Genomic DNA, 15,223 nt, shown 5'->3' with positions numbered 1-15,223 from the left:
GTCCATAGAGAGCAGTCATCCAACAGCAGTGATTAATTCATCATTTATATAGAGCTCCAAACCAGAGTTACTACCTCTTGTTCATTTCAGTAGCTTTTTTGTTAAAATCTATACATTTTAGAATGTTTACTGCTTTTTACTGCTGTCTGCATGAGATCAGCATTATGTTTTCCCCAGACTGAAGCCCCCCATGTATATTTTTCAGTAACATATTTTTCAGACTACATCATGCTTTCTGTCCAAGAAAGTACTCATACCGATTACTGTTGCTCTGTAGCACCTCAAGCAGAATTTCTTCCTTGGTCGTAATAGCATATTGGTCCAAATTTCAAGGCAGAGCTGACAGTATCAGTATTTAAAATATGGTCTTCCTAAAACTTAAGAGTAGGATTTTAAACCTGTTTGTTACAGTCCCCAAGATTCCCAGGAAACAGGCCTCCCACTGAAACACTCCCTAGTAATTCCTTTCTGATGAAAGGATGTGCCCTTGGTGTGCCTTCATGCATCATTTCAAGGTGGAAACTTATTTACTAGCTGAGAGATACTGCCTGTCCTGGACTCCCCCGTGTTGAACCTATTGATTGCTGCCCCTGGAACACATACTGCAAGAGGCGTTTTCAAAAACACTGCCTTGTGTTTTCTTCTCCCACACACATGAAATGCAGTTTCTTGCTATTCATTGCACCAATTTTCATTAGGCAAGACAACCTGCATTTTCTACAGGTCAGCCCATTCCTATACCATCACCACCTCTCTTGTGATTAGCTTGAACACTGTCAGTTTTCTTCAGTTTCCTTCTGTCTCTTTAAAATTACACTTTCTAAAAGAAGGCTTATTTGGTCCTCTTCGCTAAATGAGTTCCTCTCTGTGATTACTCACCTCACTAGAAAAGGGATCTCTGTTCATGCATTACATTTCATTTTTGGAACGAAACTTTAAAAGACTGGTTTCGAAGCTATTCTTATCTCCCTCCTCAGCAAAGGCAAATTATTTCTAAATTTCCAGCTTCACACATGACTGCATAGACTAATGAGCTAATCTCCTCCTTCTGCCAGTCTTTGCTTTAAATTTTGGTGTACGTCAGACTGTGAAAACACTTCTTTCACTCAAATGCCATTCATTACATTCTATGTAGTTAAAAACTTGGAGAGGTCTAGTTTACCATGTCATTTATTCAAAAAAAAAAAAAAAAAGAAAGAAACAAAACGTATTTTGATTATCTGATGCCATAACAATTATAAATGAGAGACTTTCACCTGGTACTGAATAAGAAATTATCAAAATAGTAGAAACTATTATCCCTAAGCTCCTCACCCAACTTAAAAGGTAAGTTTCTGCCCAGGTCTTTTTTTCGCAGTTTACTGGTTCTTGCCTACTCGTTGGAGACCCTGCTTTGTGTTTAAAGCCCCGCACAGAGCCAGCAGTATGGAGAGATGGTCCGTATTGCAGAAGTTGCTGTAAACAGAGGGTGAAGCACCCAGATAGACAAAAGCTGATACTAAACTAGGAAATGTTTCTGCCAAGCGTTGTGTGACTAGTGCTGCTACGTGCACCATGCCAACTGATTATAAAAGGAAAACCCCGGCATAAGACGTATCTCGTGGAAAAATTACTGTGCAATACGCATCTCCAGCTAGTGCCGAGTCCCTCCCCGATGCCCATGACCGCAGATGAGGCGAGAGGGTTTCCCAGGATGCCAAGTGGGGAATCCCCCTCTCCCTTGCGCTCTCCCGAGCCGGTTCTGGCCCTGAGCCCACGCACTGAGAGCCCCCCGTGTACAGCAATTATTGCAGCCTCAGAACTACCACTTTCCACCGCGATTTTCTAACAGCCAATACTTCCGCTGAGTTTTTGCTGTTTTTTTCCCCTCTCTTCATCCTTTGAGTGCGGTTCTCGGCGCCGCAGGAGCTCGGCCCCGGCCCCGCATGCAGTGCGGGCTGCAGCCGGGAACTCACCGCCAGCTCTTCCCCTGCGCGGCGAGGGAGGGAATCCCTCGCACTGACGCGGCCAAACTTCTGCTAGACGCCGGCGCGGAGCCTCCGCTCCCGCCCGCCTCGCTGCACCGCCCGGGGACCCGCCAGCCCGCGGCCACCTCCAGCTTCCCCCGAACGGCCGGGCCCCCTCCCAGGCACCCCAGTCACAAGTGGACAATGTCCCATCAGAAACGACCAGGAGCGCAAAGGGTTGAGGTTGATGTCGCCTTGGGGAGGACTGCCGCAAGGCGGCACCCACCCAGGGGAGCCCCCGCCGCGGAGCCTTCGCCCACCGCCGGCAGCGCTCCGCGGGCGCGCAAGGAGAGACGCGCCGCCCGGGGATGCCGCAGCTCCCTCCTGACTGGCGAAGCTCAAGGAGCTCCTCATGAATATGCACAGCCCCCCCCCGAGCGTCGGCCACGGGATGATCCCCCCCGGCGGCGCCTCGTCGAGCCCTGCCTCCCCTCCGCGCCCCCTCGCCGGGGGCCAGGGCTGCTTTTGGAGGTGAGCGCGTCGCTTCTATCCTTACCCTTTGGCTCGTCCATCAGTACCGGTGCTCGCTCCCTCCTCCCTCTCTCTCCTCTTCTTCCTCTCTCAGCCTCTGCCGGCTCTGAGCTGCCTTAGTGAGAGGTGCTCATGAAAATGGGCGCTTTAGTGGTCCATGGCAGTGGGAGGGGTTAGTTTAACTCTAAATGGCTCAATCCATCTAATTTGCACGCTGACCTTCTGCTTTCCTTAAAGCACAGATGACCTCCGACTCGCCGCGTTATCAGGGCCTTGGGCTCCTCCGGCGGGTCGGAGGGTCCCAGGCGGACGGGGGGAGCGGTGCGTGCCCGGGGGACTAGCACCGGAGGCAGCCGCTGGCTCCACTGGGGCCGTGATCTGAAGCGGGGTTGTATCGCTGGCTCCGGAGGGCAGATGTCATTTTGGCTGCAGAGAGAGTGTTTGGTCAGTTGCCTTTTTTTTTTTAAGTTGCAGAAGACTTTGTGAGGTACATAAGGAGAGCTGTCCTCAGAAGAGATTACCTCCTTTCTTCCTAGACATAAATTCCAGCCCACAGAAAGGAAAAAAACACACCAACCAAAACCACAAATAACGACTACCAACCAAACCAAAAAACCCCAAACAACAAAAGCATGAAAACAGATAAATTTGCAATAACTGCTGACAAGTCACCACCTGCCCCCCAGAACAAGCTTGTGACCCTAGCTGCGTCTCCTGGGGAACTTCAGGAAAGAGCCAATTTTTGACTACTTGTCAGGAAGGCCTGAAGGGACACTGCCCACCCATCCCATCCTCACTGTCTTTTACCCCGCAGAGTCCCTGGTGCACCCCCCAGGTTGACTTCACACAAACAAGAAATATAGGACAGCACTGGAGGAGTCTCAGCAACTTTTCTCCATAGTCTCTGACAGCCAGGCCCTATCCAGGCACCACACATCTCCCCACGGTCCCACCTCACATCTGTCAGCCTCTGGCTCCAAAGGAAGTTGCCAACTACCCTGATTCTTTCATTCCTTCTCAGGTGTGTCTACCAGCTTCTCAGCCCCTGGGGCTCTTCCATCTCCCCACACACCTTCCCCACTTGTCACCCAGAGAGTAAAGTCACTGGAGCACAGGCTGCCACCACCACCTGCAGCCAGCTGCCATGTCCTGCCTGTGCCAGAGCCTGCTCACATCTCATAGGTGTCACTTTTACCACCTCACCCTCCTGCTTCTGGAGCTTGCCTTTGCAGCTGGACAAATGGACGCACTGCCCTGCAGCTGGAAACTGTCCAGCTCTGTGCCCACAACCAGCTTCCAGAGATCTTGCCCCAAGGAGAAGTAGGAAGAGCAGGTCCTGCCATCTGATGTGAGAACCACACAGCTGCACAGATTTATCAACGATGCTATTGCCTTTTTTTTTTAAATAATACTGATAGAAGTACTCATGCTTATGTACCAATCGCACTGACTTCTGCAAACAACACTTGCTGGTAGAATGTCATCACAGGAAGTAAAATAGTTATAGAAAATTGCCACATTAAATGAATTAAATCCTGTTGAAACTTAGTTTTTAAAAACATATAGTTGTGATTTAGGATTATGAGATGGCTGTGTTTAGAGTCAGTGTCTCTACAGCTAGAAAATAAGCAGCTCAGTCAGATGGGCTTATTGAAGAGCTCATTTAAGGGATAAGGAGAGTAAATTTAACAAGTAGAAGATAGATAGACAGATAAGAGAAAGATAGACATGACTCCAAGCCACATCTAACACCTCTTATGCAGGTGTTAGACACCTCTAAACTGACCTATTTAAACTCGTTTAAATTTGTTTGTGTACCTGACAAACTACAATAAGCTCTTTCATACAGGTTTGCCAGCGACAGTTTTGTGTTTGTCTCTCCTTTTGTCTGAGGAAGTTCAACTTCAAACAGAGACAGGTGAAGCCTTTATGGGGAAGGATGGACCATCATTAATCACTGACCATGACACACACACTGGCATTTTCACACAAAAGGAAGCTTCACCTGAAGTGGAAGGGCCCTACAGGGACTGGTTGCTATGAACCATGACTATTATGGTCTGCTACACCTAAAAACATCCAGGTCTTCCACAGAGCTGCAGGGAATAGATGAGTTGAAAATTATCTCCTTTAAGCAATTGACTGATAAACACATTAAATATATTTTGCAGCTACCGGAGCAGAGAACGATGTTACATGCAACTTTGCAGCCATTCAGTTTAGGTGTAAGAGATGGTGATGAAACAAACTTTCCCCCTTTGGCTGTGACAAAGAAGGGGAAGGGTGGACTTTGTAGCCTCATGTGACATGAAAAGCAGACTTCCTCTTCCATAGAGTCAGATCCAGATTATTTCAGAGCAGTTTGGTTCTGCCTGCTGATCCTCCTGCTTTTGGGCAAGCCTCTGACTGTGACCTGGAAGCGAGCAAAAGGCGATTCTGTGTTGCAATCATTTCCATAAGAACACAAAACAAGAAAAAAAAGCAGCCCTGGAGGCAGGCGTTTGTGCTCAGATAAGGCTCCAGACAGTGTGAGAAGGAAGCTTGAAAACACACACACACAAAAAAGAGGAAACCAAAGAACTCAGGATGTAGTTTCCACACATCTTGAGCAGCTGGTAAGAATAGCAAAACAGAGTAACGCCACTCTTCTAGGACACAAGCAAGCATCCTGTGCAGCTTCAGAGGAACAAAATGTCTTAAATATCCATCTTCTTCCTAGCTATAGTAAGAGCTTAGACTCAATCAACTTGCTTCTCTAAGTTTACACAAGTCATGTGCATGTTCGCGTGTGTCTAAAAATATGAAACCTTATGGATGTCAAGAATTTGCTGTTTTGCAGACAAGGTATGCTGCTTTTGGGACTCAGGAAAGAAGCAAGAGTGGGTGAGCACCAGAACACGTTAGCTCCATTTCCACCAAACAGGAGACAGAAGGAACTGAGGTGATAAGGCTGGAATCCAGGGCCAGAACCTCTTGGATTTAGGATGGAGAAAGGAAACAGCCACAGGAACAGAGTCAGGGAGCCTGGGAACAAACCTACAGGCATTAGAAACATAACTAGCTTGTTTCCACAGAAAGAATTAGCATGAAAATATCTGAAATACTTTAAACAGAAACAGGCCATCCCATCACCAATCGCAAGAACATTATTGAAGTCATCTGTGTCTTTGTTTGCTCAGGGTCAAGGCCTGGGGGTATGCACATTCAGATGACGACATCTCACTGTCGGTGTGTTTCATCAACAGAGTGACAGCTTCAAAAGACTTTGTGCGTAAACATTGGCCTTAGCAGAGAGAGGCTGAATGTTCCTCAGCCTTTCCTAGACATTTGGCCCCCGTGGTGGTGGTTCTGTTCCCACCTCCCAGCTGACTGTCCTGGGAAGCGGGGGCAGCAGGTACCCAGCATCTCTGCAACATGTCTTAAACAGTGAAGGTCTCCAGAAAGACAGAACACATTTAATTGCTGGGACCAGAGGGAGCAGAATTCCCTACAAAGGGAGGTTGATCCAATTGATTAGTACAGCTTCCTTCTGGAAAGGAAGGCAAGAGAAGAGAGGTCAGGCATTAGAAAAACACAAATAGCCAAAAGTGCTAATGATGCCAAGATTTTCTTTTTTTTTTCCGAGCTTTCAGCTCCTGGGCACACCCATTCCACATTGCAATCACTTCAGGCTTGACAGTTTTCACAATGCAATAGGCCAAGTCCTCCCCACATTTCCAAGTTCTTCTGCAATACCTGAAGTTCAAATGCTTAATTTAGAAAAACAAAACACTTCCTCTGCGAAAAGTAAACATCTTGGATGACCCCCGAAGAAACAAATAAACAAGCAACACTATTTGTCTGTGTGCACTGAGCACAGCTTTTAAAGAATGCAATTCTCTGAAAAAGGACAAATTACTTTTGGTATTTAGGTAAATATATATATATATATATATACACACACACACACATATATATATAAAAAAATATATAAAACCTTCAGTTTCATCTCGCTGCAAACAAGCATTGTTCCTTAGCCTTAAACTTATGAAGTGCATTATCTATAAAAATGACTTAAGCTTCTTTCCTTCATCTTAGTTCCTTGTCTTGGTTTCCATATTTGCAGCCTTCTCAGAGGATGCCACTATGCTGTCTCTATACCAATATTCACAGATCTTGTCACCCAAAACCTGTGAATCACCTCTAAGACACTTTTTTACTGCATTTCTTTTCCACCATTTTTTAGTCATCAGCAAACAACACTATTTCCTCTATCGTTCCGTTCCAATGCAAGTCCCTTTGATTTCTTTGCAGCTTCTTGCATCACACTGTATCTATATTGCTGGTTCCTCTTTCACTTTAATGTAATTTCCTCAAGGATCCTGATACTATTTTGTTTTGAAGAATGCAGAAATAGAAAACAACCATCCAGCTCATCTGTTACTCAGCCACTAGCTTTGTCATCATCTCTGATGGCTGTTTTCTTCTCCATTCATGTTAAAGTTGCAGAACCTTTGCCCATCTCTATTTTTGTGATATAGGGGTCATAGTGCTCAGATAACACATCTGCAGACCAACCCGTTAAGCACTTATTTACTGTTGTTTTTTTTTTTTTTTGGTGATCATACAAAACTGATAATGCAAGTAATTATGTTCACTGAAGCTGGGAAAAAAAAAGAGTTCCTGCTTTTGTTTGTAGAGGTGAATCATTTCTGTAGTTAATTTGTTAGGTTTGTTCCTCTAAGCAGTCACAGCTATTGGAGGCAAATTGTATTTTTACAAAATAAATTAAACAAGTTAACACCATTATTGTTAAAAATCCACAGAACTTCAGCAATGCATGCAAACAAGTTCCCACACTCAGTCTCAGAATAACAGAAGCCACATGAATGACGGGCACTGAAATGGCATTTGAAAGGAACAGTACCAAACACCATAAAATGCCAAACTAGATTACATATTCATTAGCAAGCTATCAAGTGTAACTCTAACAGGCTTGCAATACCATACTCCGTTAGTTCAACATATTTGCAATGCTATTATCTCATCATATCATTGAAGATTCTATCATTGCCTTTATTTACATTTACATAGATACATCAACGTACTAAAGGCAAAACCAATTAGTCTTCGTAAGCTCTATACTTACTGAAAAAAAAAGTATATCCTGAAAAGTTAACATGTCATGTTGACCATTATTCAAGTACTAGTTAACAACACACCTGTTGCTCTTTCTGCCCAGGTTATTTCATGCACCTGATATTTTACCCATGTCAGCTATAAATATTCTAAACTAAATTCCAGAGGCTCTTTAATTTGCTCAATAGTTTTATTAAAACCATCACAGTCCCAAACATAGGCAACTCCCTGCCTTATAAGTCTGTTGCTCATATCATCTGTCACCATACTTAGGCAGCACATCAATACTGCCCTGCTGGCAACAGAGCTCTTGTTTTTTCTTCTAAGCAACTGGGAATAGAGCTAGGCAAAACTGTTGTTATTGGTTTTCAGCAAATACACTAGTGTTGGTGGTTATTCAGATGCCTTTGAACTTTTATTCTTATGGTTTGCATCTTTTAGTACCTTCCTGTTGTTTTACCTGACAGGAATGGCAGACAGTAATGGCTTGCCAAAGCAAAAATTCCCGTTTCTGGTGTTCCCACAGAGCAGGAAGCCCTTTCTGGCTACACAGGACAGAGCTCTTCGGAGCAGCCAACAGCCACCTTTATCTCTTAAATCTCACTTTTCATGTCATGGGGTCACAAAATACAAGAAAGGAGAATTGTGAAGTGAAATATGTGAGGCTTATGGAAAGGTTCCATTAACAGAAAGAAAAAAAAAAAAGAAAACCACAAAAAATGTCCTCAAAGTTCTAAGAGGATATAACAAGAAAAAAATAGAGAAGAAAGAAGCGTCAGAAAAATCAGTATTAAATATACCATGAATTGATAAGGGAAGATAGTGAGCACCAGTTGCCCTGTCTAACAAACAGAACTTCAAAATACCTCCCAAACTTAGTCAATTACAGAAAGAAAATATGAAAAATTGATCAACAACATGCATATAGGCCTTGAATAATTGCTATTTTAAGACTGGAGAATGGATACAGGTTTATTACCAGCTCCTCTATATGGTTTTATGACAAAAATTATTTTTTGTCCTGTTAAATCTTAATTTATCATGCAACACATTGGCAGCTAAAACACAAATATACAAATTGCCTTAAAGTAGCTACTTTCAAGAAAGAACTGCATGTATTTAGATCAGACAAAGTCACTCAATTTTAATATTTCTTCAAAAGGATAAAACTAGACAGAATGTGGAAAATATGCATAAAATGAAAAAGAGTAACTTTAAAATACATACTTTTTTCTATGTCTGAATTCAGTCTGACTACCCACTACCCACTCACCCTCTGTTAAGTAATTTGTTCTTTAATAACTGAGCATCTGCGGAAGAAAACCAGTGGCAGCAGAGAGACATTGTCCATCAGATGTCACTCAATCAATAGCAGAAGAGAAGCTGACTGCATCCATCCAGCAAGAATATCTGAAGACATTGGCAAAAAGGGAGATGCCTTAGATGCCCAAGTATCTAATTTGCATATGTTAACCACAAATATACCCATAATAATTCAGCCCACCTGCTTTGCTATGTTCTAGAAGCATAACATGTTCTTCCAACAGAGCTACAGAAAGTAGGTTTTGCTTTGAGAAACAGAATCATACAATCATTTTAGTTGGAAGAGACCCTTAAGATCATCAAGTCCAACCACAACCTAACTCTAACACTAAGCCATGTCCTTAAGAACCTCATCATTTTGTGTTGGACTACGTATTACCCTTTACCAAAAGGGAAATCACTAAAACTTTACAACTGCAAAAACCTGCTGGCCTCTCTACACTCCACCTCATTTCAGTACATGCCTGTGCTGAGTTTATGCATGTCCATGAGCACCACAGAGAGCTCTCTCTATAGATATGAGTTCTCAGATATTTTTGGATTCTCACTATGAGGTTTTTCCTCCATGTGAATTTATGTATGCCTTACATGTCTTTGGATACAAGCATTTCAGTGTGGTCATCTTTATTTAGTCTCTGGAAACTTTCATGTTCTCTTCTTTTAGTTTCACACTTCAATAAACTGACAAAAATGGGAAGAAAAGGGACAGACTTCAAAAATCATCCTGAACTTTAGAAAGTGGTAGATCTTCATTTACTGCTGATTGACATTTATTACATCCACAGGTTCTAGTATATTTGCTTTATATAAATGTCTTCACACCATTTCAATTCTCTTTGAATTCACAGACAGTATTAAGTTACTATGTTTAAAGCAAGACTTTTTTTATATACTTGCATTGGTTTATAAATTCGGGAAAGAGGTTAAGCCTGTTTATTTCTACCTGCATCAAGGTCCGTACTCAATCCTAAATTTTGAAACTTGTAGTTTTATGAAAACCAGAATTTGTGCATATATTAACAAAGGAGAGTCAGTTCAGGGTGCACAGATTGATGTATATCAACTGCATCATAGAAGTGGCTTTCCAACCCTTCTGTTTCTCTCAGTGGACTTTCGTTTTCCACCACCGACTCCAAGTGATTAACTTCAGCACTGCATTCCTTATCCAGTCTGTATCTGTAATAAAGGTGCAGATCTGGCCCCTTACTAAATATGCTTGTATAATTTCAAATCACATGTACCTTTTTCTCCTTGAGCTGTTCTATACACTGAAATTTATGCTTTAATCATTCAGCAGCATCCTTCATCCACATTTTCCATGAACACAACTCCAACTTGGCATCCAGTTTCAATTGTCATTTGTATTGTCAGCATTCTCAATACATTTGTATTGTCAGTATATTCTCAGTGTCTTCACCTACTTAAATCTGTAAGTATATTCTTATGCAACAGTCTTGACTGTAGGAATAGCCTTTCTACACATCTCAGCATCAGATGGTTGAGTCTTCAAACTAGAAGTATTTTTTTTCCTGAAGTTAAATATCTCAGTATCTCTCATTCTGTCATTACAGCATGAATTCTTCAAACTTTCAACCTGACTATAAGAGCACCAACAGATAATTGACTTAATAGAATTTATTTAAACTGTTTTCTACAATACTTGTTTCAGATTCAGTTATTTTCATGTATACTGGGTAATGCTGAAATAACTATTCTGGTATTTCCCCAAAGTATCCTTTGGAAAAAGTTACAAGGGAGATGGACATCCGTGGATAGGTATGGAGAAAGATAGATTCAGGTCTGAAAAGTATTCCCAGCTGAAAAGATTCATAAGAGACTAGACAAATATGCTTGACTGTCTTTTTAAGGAATTCCTGCATGAGTTTATTTTCCAAGGAAAGTATCACATTTCAAATGCTCTTGCACAACACACTTTCTGGCACTTACAAATCAGGTACCTCAACTAGCTTAGTTACAAATTAGCAGGCTCTGAAATAACTTCTTATTTGCAGACAAGACCCTAATTGCACAGTGTCAGTCTTTCCCAAGCATGCTCGCTATGCTTGGAATAAGGAATTAGCAACCTATTCAGACCTTGCCAGTGATATTTTCAGCAGATATTCCATTCTATGGCAACAATCAGATTCATGAAGCAGAAAGCTTGTACCATTGCTGGCAGCCCTGGGTGACACTCGGGTAAGGAGGGTGGCACAGCTGGAGCAGCACCAGTCCTGCTCTGGGAGGTAAGCAGGGCCAGAGACAGGACATCAGCTGGGCAGCTCGAGACCTGCTGCACCCAGAGAGGCACGGATAGCTGCTGATGGTCAAGAGAGTCATTTGTGAACAGATATTAGTTTAAAAACTCTGCAGAGCAATTATCTGACATGTGCCACAGTCTTACTGTCATACATTTAGGATAGCAGTTCTTTTGTCTGGATCAGAGGCTTCCATCAGGTCTTCATGTGACCTAGCCTTGATGGAACTAAATAAACTTAAAATAAAACATTAAAAAAAAAAATATCATGTTATTAGCCTTCTGTGAAACTGTTTGAACTGAGAGGCACATCGGTTCCATTCATTTTGTGGTTTTCAGTCTACTAAAAAGACTTCAAAGCAAGAAAATCTGAAAACTTAATTCAAGGAAGAATTCTAGTTTCAAACCTGTTAGGGAATGTCAACTTTCCAATATCTTAACTCAGATTTCAAATTTCTGATTTCAGGGTTACATGGAGCTTCTTTCTCTAAATTGATAACTGGTCTTTTAACACCTGCGGGTCACCAAGCAAAATTTTAGGGCCAACACTAAAAGCTGCAAAAGAAAATAAGTGCCTATAGAAGTGACTGATTTATCTTCTGCTGTTCATTCTCACTTGAAGCAGACTTCCTCTGAACTCAGCTATGTCTGCTGGAACAACATTGCATCACAGAAAGTCTACCATGCTAAAAATATATTCTGTAGGTATAATCTTAATTATGCCTAGGTTAAAAAGATTTTGTAACCTAGGAGATAGAAAACAGTGTAGAAATGATTATTTTTAGCATCAAGGAACTTTTCCAAGCAACAATACCACACAGTGTAAAAATATACCAGGTCAGTACACTTTGGAGATTTCAGATGTTTCATCCTCTTATGGCTAAAATACAGTAATATTAATCTAAGTTATATTACCCTGGAACTTTTTTTTTTCCAGATTTATACTCCATATGACTGAAGAAATTACATAGACATACAAACATGTATGGGAACTTTAAGCATAACCTCTTTACAAACTGAGCCTGACTCAACAAAAATGGAGTTTTTCCACTTGCTTTCAAGACAACCATCCACTGTTTAAAATTTATTTTGCAATATAAGAGCAGAAATCCTAAGCAACAGTCTGAACTCAAGTTGAAGATGACAGAAATTTCTCCAGGGTCCCATGTTTGTGGTACACTCCTCATGACTTAAAGTCCTCAGGCTGTAGTCACAGACAAACATGGTCTCAGCAAGAGCACTATGGGATCAAAAATCCACATCATTTGGTTCTACCGAATCATATTAGTGTATTGACAGTCCCTTCCACTCTTCTCTCTTGGTTTCTCGTCTTACAAATCTGCCAAGCTGGTCAGCTGGAGCAAAACCCCCTCCATCTCTTCACTGGGTATTGACTGTGTGAGTGTGTGTGACTGTAGGAGGAAATAATTGAAAGTACTGTGTGAGCAATTATCTGTTAATAACAGCTTGCTTATATTAATAGCAGCTTCATGCAATTACTCTAATATCAGCAGAGAGAATCACTCTGAGTTGATGTCCTATCAGGGAAATGCACCCCATGGTGATACTTGTCTAAGTTTCGTTAGCTATGAAAAACTCACACACAGAAAAGTTTCCTGTCTCAGAGAAAATGAAATTTTGAGTTTCAGTTCTTAGTGACAAAGCCTACATGAAAGTTTATACACTGAAGATTCATTAATAAGTTTTACCAGAAGAATGTATATCAGTCATTAATATCCAATATTTCCCAAAATGCTCAGATTTCTCATGGGCTCATTTCCTTCATGTAACAACAACTCTCATGTGCTGAACACATGCTCAGATTTCTTAGCCATAAAGGGCAGGTCACACCCTCCTCCACCAAAAATTAGTGTAAGCAGACAGAGAAAGACTGAGCAGGCCCAGAAAACGCAGGGGGCAGCTCCTCCCTGGAGCTGTGCTGCTGTGCACTGCTGCAGTAACTGGCACACGCTTTACCATTGTAAGAACACAGACTTCAAGACAGCTCAGTTTAAATGCAGGCAAAATTAATACTTAACATAGGAACAATAGGGTTCCTTGTGGCAGGAAAAATGTTTTTTCCTCTGAGTGCTGGCAGATTAGCCCCAGTCTATTCTGCTTCTCTTTTGCCCTGACTGTTTTTCATTGTTATTATTTTAATACTCTGTTTTAAAGAACAGTCTGGAATCCAGGAAATAAAGCATTACTTACCACTGTGATACAGGCCTGCCTAGCAGTACAAAATAGGAAAATGCATTCTCCCAAAGTGGCCTCCCATTTAAACTCACAGAACTCCTAGAATAACTGATGGGGGCTACATTAGCATGTACAAACACAAACCCTGCCAACCTCAAGCTGTTAGTCTTTTCTTATGTAGTTCCCATTGCCATCCTTCAGCTCCTGCCTCAGCATTCGTTTTTCTTTCATTTTTTGATGTTTCACTTTCCTTTACTCCCTTCCTCCCTCTATTGGTTGCTCTTTCGCTTTTAACTACTCCTCTTTCTCACTTTCTATTAATTCTTCTTTTCATACAAATATTTATCTTTTCATACTTCTTACATAAGGCTTTTTCATCTTAGTTGTTAACTGTTTCTTTTATCTGAAAAGGATTTACGGCATCTCCCATTTGTTATAATTGATGTGCCTTTCTGTGTAATAAATTCTGAATGAAATGCTGCTAAACTAATTTAAAGCGTAAAAGCTAGTTTTACTTCAGAAAAACAGTAATAACATTGCTTTAAATTGTTCACAGATATAAGACTGTAAGTTAAAGATGACAGCATTTACAATATAGTGATCAAAGTATTGCATAATTTATGCAGTAGTCTATCATCTCTGCTCTAAATGACTGCCAATAACTGAGACCTCACAAGCATTTTGTGCATATTTAATATACATACCTTTCAAAACATGATAATGACAGCAGCAATGGACAGCTACAACAAGCAGAAGATCTACTGCATGATACATTCATTTGTGAAAAGTGTTGTTTCTCTCCATTTCTTATGTAGCAAGATTTATATAAAATTCATTTAAAAACTGCTTTGATGAAATGGCATTGGTCACCTGCAGAAAGCTAGCCTTTACAGTATTTAGTTTTTAGAGTATTTGCTAATATTCAAAAAATCACAGAATCACACTCATTTAAACTATAGAATATTGTTCTTATCCTTACTAGTAATTCATTCTTTATTTGAAGGAGACAATTGCAGCTGTTGTTTTTTGTATTTTTTCACTTTTTCCCTTATATTTTTTCACCCTCAGGTGTGAAACTAAGTTCTGCAGATTGACACTATTTCCAGCTGACTGTCTGGAAATTCCTGGGACCCAGGAATGGCAAAATGCAGGAATGAAGCAGTTACATTAAAATTATTTATTTAACACACATCCGTATAAGACTCCCAATAAATAAGCATTCTACTGGAAATCTTCCAGTTAATTTTCTTTACCTCTTCCTAATGGAAAATGGCTATTTATGATCTATCTGTTAAGTCTGATTTAATAAAGGCAACTTCACCCCACCATTATTTTATTGGAGGGAAGGACAGGTCCCCTCACTTGTAACGACTGTTACCTCTCCAGGCTCACCCAGTTCTGCTCGCAATCCCTTTTTTACCATTTTGCTTTCATTTCAGTATATTTTTTCCATGTAACCTTCTATACCTTTAACATCCTTGTGAGTCCATCAGCAAAGCAACTCTTGAATAAATCATCTTCCTTGAGTCCTTCTCTAAATTAGCATTTTAAAAAGGAAATCTATAAACCCATCTTACACACTAAGGAACTGTTAACGTGACTATACCAAAAAAAAAAGGAAGGAGCAGATAAGCCTCCAAAGAAATCCTGTAATGCAAAATCGTAATGCCAACCAGCCAAACGCCACCCCTCAGGCACTTCTTACTGTGTCCTGATTTTGCTCCCTCAACTGCAATTCAAAAAATCCGAGTTCAAGAGCAATTTGGGACTTCAGCCAAAATCCAGCACAATAGTGAAATAATACTGGTCATTCAGGCTAGAATTGGAAACTTGAAACAAATGGCAGCCAAGTCAC

At 41.2% G+C, this 15,223-nt stretch overlaps 2 protein-coding genes across 3 annotated transcripts in view; one reads left to right on the top strand and one right to left on the bottom strand.

The window, feature by feature from the left end:
- ENTPD1 (ectonucleoside triphosphate diphosphohydrolase 1) overlaps positions 1–15,223 on the bottom strand; it is a 56,011-nt gene that overhangs the window by 29,945 nt on the left and 10,843 nt on the right. The window lies entirely within an intron of this gene.
- LOC136104295 (gamma-aminobutyric acid receptor subunit pi-like) overlaps positions 1,895–15,223 on the top strand; it is an 81,086-nt gene continuing 67,757 nt past the window's right edge. For both annotated transcript variants that reach the window (XM_071812034.1, XM_071812033.1), the window contains exon 1: positions 1,895–2,477. The gene's annotated coding sequence lies outside the window, so the exon portion shown is untranslated. The remainder of the gene's footprint in view (positions 2,478–15,223) is intronic.

The sequence above is a fragment of the Patagioenas fasciata genome, chromosome 8 (genome assembly GCF_037038585.1).
Source record: "Patagioenas fasciata isolate bPatFas1 chromosome 8, bPatFas1.hap1, whole genome shotgun sequence".
Classification (NCBI taxonomy): domain Eukaryota; kingdom Metazoa; phylum Chordata; class Aves; order Columbiformes; family Columbidae; genus Patagioenas; species Patagioenas fasciata.
Note: the sequence above shows the minus strand (reverse complement) of the source record. Positions and strands in the feature narration are given on the sequence as shown.